We start from the raw sequence: 13,068 nt of genomic DNA on the forward strand, positions 1-13,068 counted from the left end.
AAATTACAAGAAAACTAGAAAATTCACAAAATGGAGAGATTAAACAATACGCTACTGAAAATCAATGGGTCAAAGAAGAAATTGAAAGACAAATCTAAAAGAATACCTTGAGACAAGTGAGAATGGAAATATGACATACCAAAACTTACAGGATGCAGCAATAGCAATTCTAAGAGGAAAGTTCATAGCAACAAATGTTTACATCAAGAAATAAGAAAGATCTCAAATAAACAACTGAAATTTACAACTCAAGGAGCTAGAAAAAGAAGAACAAACAGCAAAATTAGGAGAAAGAAGGACATAAAAAAGACAAGAGCAGAAATAGACAAAATAGAGACTACAAAGAAAATAGAAAAGATAAATGAAACTAAGACCTGGCTTTTTGAAAAGATAAACAAAACTGACAAACTTTACCCAGATTCACCAAGAAAAAAAAGAGACAACTCAAATAAATAAAACCAAAAATGAAAGAGGATGCATTACTGATACCACACAGCAATACAAAGGATTATAAGAAACTACTATGAACAATTATGCACAAACAAATTGGACAACCTGGAAGAAATAGATAAGTTGCTAGAAACATGTAACTTATTAAGACTGAATCATGATGGAATAGAAAATCTGAACAGACCAATTACTAGTAAAGAGATTGAAACAGTAATCAAAAAACTCCCAACAAACAAAAATCCAGGACCAGATGGCTTCACTGGTAAATTCTACCAAACATTTAAAGAATTAATACTAATCCTTCTAAAACTCTTCCAAAGAATAAAAGAGGAGAGAACACTTCCAAACTCATTTTACAATGCCAGTATTACCAAAACCAGATAAGCATCCACAAGAAAAGAGAATTACAGGCCAATATCCCTGATGAACATACATGCAAAAATCCTCAACAAAATATTAGCAAACTGAATTCAATGACACATTAAAAGGTTCATTTACCATGAACAAGTAGAATTTATTCCAGGTATGCAAGGATGGTTCAACATATGTAAATCAATCAATGTGACACACCACATTAACAAAACGAAGAATAAAAATCATATGATCATGTCAACAGATGCAGAAAAAGTATTAGACAACATTCAACATCCATTTATAATAAAAACTCTCAACAAAGTGGGTGTAGAGGGAATGTACCTCAACATAATGAAGGCCATATTTGACAAGCCCTCAGCTAATATTATGCTCAATGGTGAAAAACTGAAGGCTTTTCCTCTAAGATCAGGATCAGGATAAGATGCCTACTCTCACCACTTTTATTGTACATAGTATTGGAAGTCCTAGTCAGAGCAATTAGGCAATAAAAAGACATAAAACACATCCAAATCCAAAAGGAAGGAATAAAACTGTCACTATTTGCAGATGATGTGGTATTAATATAGAAAACTCTAAAGACTCCACCAAAAAACTCTTAAAACTAATAAATGAATTTGGTAAAGTTGGAGGATTCAAAATCAATATACAAAAATCTGTTGCATTTCCATACACTAGTAACAAATTATCAGAAAAAGAAATTAAGAAAACAATCCCATTTACAATTGCATTAAAAAGTATAAAATACTAGCAATAAATTTAACCAAGGAGTGAAAGTTCTATACACTGAAAACTATACACACTGATGAAAGAAATTGAAGACACAAATAAATGGAAAGATAGTCTGTGCTCATAGATTAGAAAAATTAATATTGTTAAAGTGTCAGTAGTACTCAAAGTAATCTACAGATGCAATGCAATCACTATCAAAATTTCAAAGGCATTTTTCACAGAAATAGAATAAATAATCCTAAAATTTGTATAGAAACACAAAAGACCCCAAATAGCTGAAGTAATCTTGAGAAAACAAAGCTGGAGGCATCAGGTTTCTTGATTTCAAACTACATCACAAAGCTATAGTAATCAAAACAGTCTGGTCTCAGCATAAATGCAGACACATAGATCAATGGAACAGAATATAGAGCCCAGAAACGAATCCTTGCATATATGATCAATTAATTTATATCAAAGGAGCTAAGAATATGCAATAGGGAAAGGACAGTCCCTTTAATAACTGGTGTTGGGAAACTGGACAGCCACATACAAAAGAATGCAACTGGACCACTATCTTGAAGGATACACAAAAATTAACTCAAAATGTATTAAAGACATGAACATAAGAACTGAAACCATAAAACTTCTGGAAGGAAACATAGCTGGCAATCTCCTTGACATCAGTCTTGGTGATGATTTTCTGGATTTGACACCAAAAGCAAAGGCAACAAAAGCAAAAATAAACAAGTGGGACTACTTCAAACTAAAAAGCTTCTGACAGCAAAGGAAGCCATTCACAAAAAGAAAAGGCAGCCTATGGAATGGGAGAAAATATTTGCAAATCACATATCTGATAAGGGATTAATATCCAAAATACCTTATGAACTTATACAACTCAATAGTAAAAAAACCCCAAACAACCCAAATAGAAAATGGATAGAGGAAATGAATAGATGTTTTTCCAAAGAAGACATAGATGGCCAACAGACACATGAACAGGTGCTCAACATCGCTAATCAGGGACATGCAAGTCAAAACCACAATGAGATATCACCTCACACATGTTAGAATAGATATTATCAAAAAGACAAGAGATAACAAGTATTGCTGAGGATGTGGAAAAAAGGGAACCCTGATGCACTGCTGGTGGGAACGGAAACCGGTGCAGCTGCTATGGAAAAGAGTACGGAGCTTCTCCAAAAAAGTAAGAATAGAACTACTCTATGACCCAGCATTTCCACTTCTGGGTGTATATCAGAAGAAAACAGAAACACTAACTCAAAAAGATATATGTACTGCTATGTTCATTACAGCATTATTTACCAAAGGCAAGACATGGAAGCAAACTAAGTGTCCATCGATGGTTGAATGGATAAAGAAAATGTGATGCATATATATGTATATATATATACCATATATATATACACCTATATATATACATGTATACACACAATGGAATATTATTCAGCCATAAAAAGAAGGAAATCTTGCCATTTGCAGTATCACGTATGGACCTTGAGGGTATTATGCTTAATAAAATATTTCAGACAGAGAAAGACAAATAACAAAATACCATATTATCTCACTTATATGTGGAATCTAAAAGACAAAACTGACCTCATGGATAAAAAGAACAGATTTGTGGTAGCCAGAAGTGGAGGTTAAAGGTAGGTGGAATGGGTGAAGGTGGTCAAAATGTACAAGCTTATAAAATAAATAAGTCCTGGGGATGTAATGTACAGCACAGTGACTATGGTTAATAATACTGTATTGTATAGTTGAAAGTTGTTAAGAAAGTAATCTTAAAAGTTTTAGTCACTAGAAAAAAAATTTGTAACTGTATGCTGATACATGTTAACTAGAATTATTGTGGTGATCATTTTGCAACACGCTCAAATAGTGAATCATTATGTTGTGCACCTGAAACTAATATAATGTTATAAGTCAATTATATTTAAATATAAAAAAGAAAAAAGTAGAAGAAAATATTAGAAAATTTTTCTAAAATAACTGTAAATCATTGTCCCTGAGGAGTGAAATGGTGGGAGATGAAGCAGAGGACTACTATTTTGTTATACTCTGTGGTATGATCGGTCTTTTAAAAATGTATATAAACACACAAACACACAACCCACACAGCAGGGATAAGTCACAACTCCACACTTAACGTGAACTGTATGTTCTTAAACAAATAATCCTTCTTTTACAGGAAAATGTGAAACAGGAGTTGACCAAATGAGGGAAATAAATTGAAAGATGCAAAACTCGCCTCAGATATAAAGACAAAATTATAAGATGCAGAAGAAAACAGTTTTGTAGGAAAATATAATGAGATAACAAGGAAATAAAAACAGCCAAGTAAAGAAAAACAAACCACGATGAATATAATAGATCCAAAAGAAAATTATATAACTTTCAAAAAATAAGAAAATCAGGTTAGAATCAGCCTTTTGATGGCAACATTCATTGCAAGTCAAGAGTAGAGCTACATTTTCAAGAAACTAAAACAAAAAGAGTGACACAACAATTATAATTACCCAGCTAATTTATCCTTCAGGAATCAAGGCAATATTAACAGTTTTAAATATGAAATAAATCAGGCAATAATATTCTCTTGAAGATTTCTAGAGGGGTCTACTACACGATGAACTTAATCCAGCAAAGAGATAAATGATACAACCTCAGTATATGACTGATGGTGAGCTTTGAATATATTTAATTGCAAATCTAAAATAATATAAATTTTAGTAATAGTGGAGAAATAGGCCAACATACGTTTTGACAAAGTGGAAATGTTAGATTGAAAAAAACATAGGAAAAGAAGAAGAAGAGAAAGAAGAAAGCAGAACTACCTCATTAAATGCTGTGTAGATAATAGATGAGACTCAAAATAAGTTTATTTTAAACTGAAAAACAAAGCAGTAGAAACGAAGAAAAATGCCTCAAGCAGAAGTCAGCAAACTATGGCACTCAGGCCATATCTGGCCCCTACTCATGTAACCTGGTCACGTCCATTCGCTTGTTAGCTATGACTTCTTTTGAACTGCATTTATACAAGTTTGCCATTGACATGGGGACCGTATGACCCACAAAATTGGAAATATTTACTACGTGCCCATTCCAGAAAAAGTTTTTGATCCTTGATCTTAGAGTATTATGACAGTTATTGATATAAAGATAAGCAATAAAATATTATAATACGTATATCTTCCTAAATACCCAAATAAATTTAAAACAGAGCAAGACATAGTTCGAATCAAACACACCAGTCACAGCAATAAATGCAACTGGGTTTAACTCACCTGTTGAAAGAAATATTTTGATTGCCTTTAAGCAAAACTTAATTTTATGTTGTACTCAAAAGAGATGCTTTAAAAAAAAAGATACAAAGAGATTAAAATAAAGGGATGGAGAAAGATTTATCAGACAAATAAAGACAATAAGAAAGTAGAGGTTTCAATCCTGACATTATACAGGTAGATCTCAGACCAATAAGCATTATACAAGAAAAAGAACACAAGCCACAAATCATGACGACAAGATAACAATATCTATACAAGAAATGTCTATCAATATCTATACACTAAAAAACTCAACAACCATTTGGTTTTCAGCTTCTACAGAATTTATTTTAGAAATAGTGCTTGAGTTAGGCCAGACCAAGAGTGCCTATCAGGGTCTGAAAATCAGTAATAATAAGGTTGTCAATAGAGTTCAAAATTTCTTTTACTTCAATTTACTAATAGATTTGCAAACAAGCAATGTAATGAATGCATATTGACCCCATGTTTTTATTCTTCTATGAGATGGTCAGTCAGCTGTGGCCACAAGAGGAGAAAGAGGAGAGGCTCAGGAAATAAAGTTTATTATATTCACAGGTCCTAGAGACGGGAGGCAAGGGTGGTCAGGAGGAAGAAGACAGGAGCCAGGGGAAAGCATGAGGCCTGAGCCTTCATTGGGGTTCCAAAGGAAGGGCAAGGCAGGGCAGGGTGAACAGCTTAGAACTGGCTGGTATGAATAATTTCATGGGGCTTTGGGCTGTAGGTGTGGTCCTGCATCTTGGCCCTAGGATGATTAAGGTAGAGCAATATTGCCCCCTGGGGTGCAGGGGCCAGACAGAGGAGGGATGGCCCAGGATTGGTTAGTTTGCATTACACAGATATGCTCCTGGGTGGGCCCTTTGCTGTCTCTAAGAAATGGCTAACCCATGGGGGGCAGTGTTTCCCCAAGGAGAAAGGTTTGTTAAGATGTCAAAACATCATAATATACAGAAAATTAAAAATATATACAACACACCCCCCAGCATGGGCCAAGAGGAGCCAATGTGTTAGGAGTATAAACGCCCCATCTCCATTCTCCCCACTTTCAGAAGCAGAAGTCAAGAGAGAAGCACAGAACTTTGCACTCTCCTCGCTCTCCCTATCCCTTCACCATCAGTCTCTACATTGAATCCACTAGGATCAATATAACTTTGCTCTTACCCAGTTTATGTCTGGCACCAGAAAAAAATTCAAAGAACCTTGGGTCATCTTCTGAATAACCATGCACAACTGATGGCTGTTTCTTCTCACAGCCCCCACAGAACCAGGCTGGGTAGTCGAATAGGTAACCTCATCTTTCTTTTCGCTGCTTCTAGGTCATTCTCCCAACATTTTCCTTAATCTTTTTCTGTATTTTGTCTCATCAGATTATAGCACCTCTGCTTGTTTCTCTTATCTACTAACCCCCAACAATCATGCCTTCAATATTCTTGCTCCTAGTATGCTATCACTATTTACAATAGTCCTGTCACAACCCCAGGTGATGTCAATGACCTGAACACAGATGATAACCAGGCCTAGCATTTCCAGTACCTCCTCTCTAGCGAGTTAACCCTACACCTGATCAGGCACTCCCTCTCAGGATCATATTGTGGATTCTATCATTACCCACAGCTGCAAACTTCCATAATTCAGATTTCAAATACCCAAATCTCTTTCCGTCTCATTCCCTCTACTACCTAATAAGCACTGACCCACCCAGCAACTACATTGCCACATTTCCATATCCGTTTCTCCTGTACTCCCTTTCTCCTTCGCCCAGTTTACACACTTTAGTTCTTCATTACAGTCGCTTGAAAGCTCTGCCGGCTCGGGTCCCCGGCGCTGGGTCCCCTCTCCGGGCCGGGGAGCACCCTCGGCAGGCCTCCGGGGGAGCGGGAGGCGGCGCAGGTCTGCTGAGCTCAGCCGGGGTTTGCTGGCCGGACCCCTGCTCGACCTGGTCCTGCTTCCGGTCCTCGGCTCTCGCCTCCTCGCCACCAGCCTCCCTGAACTCTCCCAGCCACCTGAGAACATCTAGATCCGCATCCGGCCCCTCCCTTTGCTGCGGACCCTCAAGCGGCCCCCGCAGAATGCCCCAACCTCGGGGCAGCGCCCGCGGCCCCCCAGGCAGCCCACCTCATTTCTGTGCCGTGAAAGTCATTATTTTGTTGGTTCCCCAGCCTTTCTTTGTAGATCGGGTTTTAAATTACATAATTTTATAAAATCTTATTTAAATATAACCCTCTCTGCCTAAACAATTTTGTAGAAAATACACATTGATGATGCTCTCTAGTCTCTCTTCAAATGCAGACGACTAACTCTAATGGGCTCTCCTTTCTGTGTGGCAATTTTATTACATTTCTCCAGTCATTTACTCCCTTGGAGGAAAATTTTATATCTTACCGTTTCTCCTCCAATACCTCCTTTTCTCACTTTCACTTAATTACTCTGCTTTCCATTTTCCTTCAAAAAGAAAAAGAAAAAAGTCTGGGATAAAGCTAAATCCTTCAGTGCTTTACACGTCTCTAACCCTTATCTACTTAGAATCATCTTTCCCCAAATTTTCCCTTCCTCTCCTCAATTACCATTTTCTTTCTTCTTTTCCTATTGCACAATTATCAATGTAAAAACATGCTTTAAACAAACATTTTTAAGCAAAAACAGAAGAATCATATTGTCACTTTACCTCTGGCTCCCACCCATATCCCTGCCCCTCTATTAGCAAACTGCCTTAAGAGTTTCTCGTTATCATTTTCTGTAATTTGCCCCCAAACCACACTGGTAGGTTGAATTGTGTTCCCCCAAAAGATATGTTGAAGTGCGAACTTCCAGCACATTGTTTGGAAATACAGCCTTTGCAGATATAATCAGTTAAGATGAAGTCATATTGGAACAGGGTGGGCCCTTAATCCAGTGTGACCAGAATCCTCATAAGAAGTTACAGAGCAGACCAGGGAGAATGCCGTGGGACAACAGAGGAGTGATTGGAATAATACAGATGCAAGTCAATGGGCACCAAGGATTGACAACCACCACCAGAAGCTGGGAAGAAACAAGGGAAAATTATCCCCTAAGGGGAGCATGGCCCTGACCGTTTGATTTCAGACTTCTAACCTGTAGAATTGTGAGATTGTAAATTTCTCGTTTTTTAAGCTATCCAGTTTGTGGCACTTTTTACAGCAATCATAGGAAACCAGTACACAATCCTGGCTTTTCCTACCAGCCAAAAAAATCTACCAAGTCTTGCCAAGGTAATAAAATGTTCAAACATCAATACTTACCTTACTTGGCTTATCGGCAACATTAGACACAGGTGTTGATTCCTTCCTTCACTTAGCTTCACTCCTCTACATTCCTTCTCAGACTCCTTTTCTGGTTTCTCCTCATCGCTTTGACTTTTACTTTTGCAGAGGTCCAAGGTTCTTTCTTTGGACTTCTTTTCTTGGTTTTTCAGTTTCATGCCTTTAAATACCCACTGTAAGTGGATGACTATCAGATTTATATATCTAGCTAAGACCCCTGTTGTCTGTTCAACACAACCTCTTATGTGTCTAAGAGGTCTTTAAAATGGGAGATGTACTGATTTTTCTTTCAAATCTTTTCCCCATTTCTTTCAATGAATGGAAATCCCATTTTTCCAGTTGTCCAGACCCAGACCTTGGAGTTTTCTTTGACTCCACTCCTTTTTTTTTTGCATCTCATATCCAATCTTTCAATAATACTCAGTTCTTCCTTCCAAATGTATCCCATACCGTCTCACTACTATTTACCATCTCCTCTTTTATTATCTTGATAAGTCAGTATCACGTTTGGCCAGATTTATTGTCATAATCTCTTAACCAGTGCCCTTGCTTCTGTCCCCACTCACAATCTGTTCTTATCGCCGAATTGAGGTGACCCTGTTACAGCATGTTAGAGCATTCCTTTCGTCTGCTCAAAGGAGTCTATGGTTTTGATATTACTTATAGTAAAAGCCAAAGTATTGAAAATAGTCTGCATGATCCTACAAATTCTTCCCTCTCTCATCTCATTACCCCTCTGATCTCGTTCCTCTTCCTCTCCCTCTGTTTCACTCCCAAGTGATGCTGCTTTTCTTCAAATATATCTCAAAAAGTTTTGAGACCTTTGCATTGCTGCTCACTCAGCCTGAAACCCACTCTTCCCAGAACACCACGTGCTTCACTCCTTTTTATCCTGTCTGTCTTTGTTCAAAGGTTGCTTGCTCAGTGAAGCCCTTAATAACAATCCTGCTAAAAATTGAACACTTCCACTCCTGCAGGACCCAATCTACTTTCTTGCTTTATTTTCTTCCATAAACTTTATTGCAATCTGAAAAAATACTCATTTTAAAATTTTTTCTATGTTATCTATCTCACCCCCAATAGAAGAATAACATGAAATCAGAAGAGTATCTGGCATATGGGAAGCATTCAATAAACGCTTGTTAAAAATGAGTGAATAAATGTACCATCCTTCAGAAATACAGAAAATAAATTGAATGGGACATTCATCCCTTCAACAAGTATTTATTGAGTACATACTGAATTTTTAGATATTCTAAAATTAGAATTTTAGATATTTTTAGATATAGATTTTAGACATTAAATAGGAATCTCAGTTTATGCTACACTCCTATGCTTTAACACACCCCATTGTATGTAAATGCTTTAGCACTTTATGAAGTTTACAGCTGCAACAACAAGGGAAAGAGAAGTGCAGTGAGGATCAGTAGGCATCTTATTAGACTTGAACGAAGGTAACAGAAGTTCCTCTAAAGACGGCTTGGTTTTTGACAGAGAAATGATAGAATGGACCTAGATAAATACAAGTGATCAAAGTAAATGAACTAGTAGTCTGAGGGTAAGACTGTCTTCATGAAGGGGAGGCAAATAGAATTGGGGGGGAGGACAGGAGTATATAACCACATTTCTCCATCTGTGCTGTGGGTGGAACTCACTTCAGTGTGGATTGTCTCCTATCAACCAGTGTGCTGACATGTAAAACAGTAAACTTCTAGTGGACATAAATACTATCATTTCTGAAATGTTTGGACTCCCTCAGCAAATGTGGAGGCCCTGTCATTAGTAGTACTAACTGCTCTTGCTGCCTCCAAGCTCTTGAACTACTTCAGTGATGAAGCATTTCTCCAAGGGCACAGTGCATAATCCTTAGCGAGACTTGCAAGAATTCACGGTCTGGCTGTGCTTACTTTTCTGAATTCATCTCTCCATCTTTCTTGTAAGCTGTATACTCTTACGGAACAACAGCTCCCCTACACTTCTATGTTCCTTTTTATGCTCTTCCTTTCTGTCCTTGAATAGGCTGGTCCTTCTGCCTGAGACGTCCTGCCTCCTCTGACCTCTCTCTCTACCAGGGCAGCTCCTGCTCACCCTTTTGATCTCTATCTAGATGTCACTTTCCCCAGGAGTCTCTCTGATTTCTCAAGCGCTGTAAGATTTCATTTCACACTGAACTTAGTTCAAACACAGCCCTTAGGACAATAAATTGAGATTGCTTTTTACATTTGTCTCCTCCACTAACATCCTGAAAGTAGAAACTGGATCTTGTTCGCTTGGTATCCGCAGAGTCTAACACCAAGCTTAACAAAATGCTGGTGCTCAGCCAACATCTATTAAACAAGTTAATGAGTAGATTTCTTCCTCTTCTGCTTTTTCCTCTTTGCTGTCATGAGAGTTTCCTTTGTAAAAAAAAAATTATATCATTTCTCTATTTAAATATATCTATTCACTCTCTAATATCTTGCAATGATTTTCTAAAGGATCTCATGAATTGAAGTGTTTGGTTAACTTGGGTGGCAAAGAAAACATTAGTGGAAAGGGAATACAGACTTCTCCATTTCCATCTACCAAAGCAGCCAGGATTTCATTATTCTGTACATTAGACTTCATTATTTTATTTTGTTAAGAAAAATGAGTTTTCATGAATTAAAATAATAAAAACAAAAATAAAGACAGAAAATGTCTTACAAAATTAAGTGCAGACTCCTTTACAGGCAAACAAAACCCAACCTCCCTCATGAATTTCATTTTCCACAACTACTGCAGGAAAATCCTGTAAACAGCACACTCAAGCTGATCCATTGCAAAAAGAAGTCAAGGTCTTACTGGCCTCTGGGTTTGCCAGTCCTCCTCCCCGAACCTGGGAAGTATTTCAGCTGTCTTCACTGTAAACTCCAGTGCTCTAACAGCCAGCTGGCATTTTACCTTCTCCTCTGGAACCGTCACCCAGTCATGGTGATTCTTTTCATTATGATGTCATAATGTTTGCTTTAAGCTTTTGTTGTAGTATTCAGTAACAGTGTTTGGTGATTAGCTTTAAAGGTGCCTCTTCCACTTCTTCTGTTTCTCGAGAACATAGATTAGATCTTTGTCACCTTCCTATCTGTAACACGTTGCATAATCTGTGGCACATAGAAGATGCTCGGTATAATTTACTGTTTGAATACAATAAAGGCATCTGGGAACATCTTCAAATATACAAACGTGGTTCAACATGTATGAATAGTTAGAGTACTTAAAATAAATGAAATAAAATAAGTTAAAATGCACAGCGCTCAAATACTTATAATATTGAACATCTTATAACTTATTTAGAGAGAGCTAATTTTTCTTTATAACCTGGATGTTGATTCACATCTCCTGTGCATGTAACCCAGAGTTGTAGGGGTAAAACTATATTTGCGTCATTGATCTATCTAATCATTACTAGCAAGGAGTGACCTTCCCTGACCAGGCTGTAAGTTCTACAATTATAGAAAGTGTTTGGTGCTGGTAAACTCTCTTGGCTCTTAAAAAACCTCTGCTCTGGATCTCCCAAAATTCTAATTCACCAGCCTCCTCACCCTCAGTCTTCAGCTGGACGGCTCTCAGGGAAGACCGGAAGGTAGAGAAGAGGAGGAGCGTGTGCTCCTTTCCTGGGGCACCTTCATCCCCTCCTTGACTCAGGAACCCACCAGGCAGATCCCTCTCCTGCTCACAGAACCAGATCCTGTCTGAAAGCCCCACAAACGTGTAGCTCTGGGTGGAGGATCCCAGCTTCTGGGCGTTTCAGTCTCCCTCCTGCTACAGCATGATAGCAGCACCCTAATGTTGCTCATCCCTGGGATGTCTCACCCCTCTTTTCCTTCTCATCTGTGTAGCTAACACTCTTTAAAAATATAGAGTGGTTTCTGTTTTTGTGGATGAAAACTGTTTGTTACATTTTTCATATATTTTACCCACATTTTACAATACAGTACATTGCATATAGTTGGTAGTAAAAAAACATTTAATATAGTTGTTCGAGAAATCATGAGCCAGCGCCAATAGCCTAATGGTTAAAGTTTAGTGCACTCCACTTTGGCAGCCCAGGTTTGGTTCTTGGTTGCAGAACCACATCACTCATCTATCAGTAGCCATGCTGTAGCAGTGGCTCACATAGAAGAAATAGAACTTACACAACTATGTGCTGGGGATTAGGGGAGTGGGGGGAAGGAAGAAAAAAGAGGTAGATTGGCAACAGATGTTAGTGTAGGGTGAATCTTCCCCTGCAAAAAAAAGAAAACGAAATCATGCCATGTGATAGATACAAATATGTATAAAAGGCCATGTAATTCTCTTATATTCCCCTGGTTAACACCTGCAGATCGTCCAGATATCATGTCAAGTGTTTCTTCCCCATACCGTGACAGCCTGTCAGCTGACACTTTCTATTTTCATCCTCTGCAGCACTTTATACATTTCCATCACATTTATCAGAATTAGCAATTATAAATTAATCTTTGTGAATATTTGGCTAGTATCTGTTTCTCTCTCTAGAGTATATTCCATAAAGAAAAGAGCAGTGTCTGATTTACTTGATATTGTACCTCCAGCCCATAGGACTGGCCTGCTAGATCTTCTAGTGGTTAAAAATTCTTTTAGAATAAATGAGGAAACAAAGTGAAGAAAAATGAGGTATCCATGTAAAGCTAGATTTTTAAGAAAACTGCATAATGAGGTAGAAGTAGAGGGAATGACAGGAGTCTAAATTAGATGGAAAGGCAGGATTAAATTAGGGAGATTTGTGTATGTAATTGTATCTGAAAATAGTGGGAATTAATGAAGTGTTTTAATCAGGAGGACTAAGTGAAATCTGATTTGCATTTCAACAAGGTCGCTGATAATGAGATGGATTACTCAGTGTTGGGAATCTCGTTAGAACACAGGAATTATGATTTGGCATCAAAATAAAG

The sequence above is a fragment of the Equus caballus genome, chromosome 26, assembly GCF_041296265.1.
Source record: "Equus caballus isolate H_3958 breed thoroughbred chromosome 26, TB-T2T, whole genome shotgun sequence".
NCBI classification, from domain to species: Eukaryota; Metazoa; Chordata; class Mammalia; order Perissodactyla; family Equidae; genus Equus; species Equus caballus.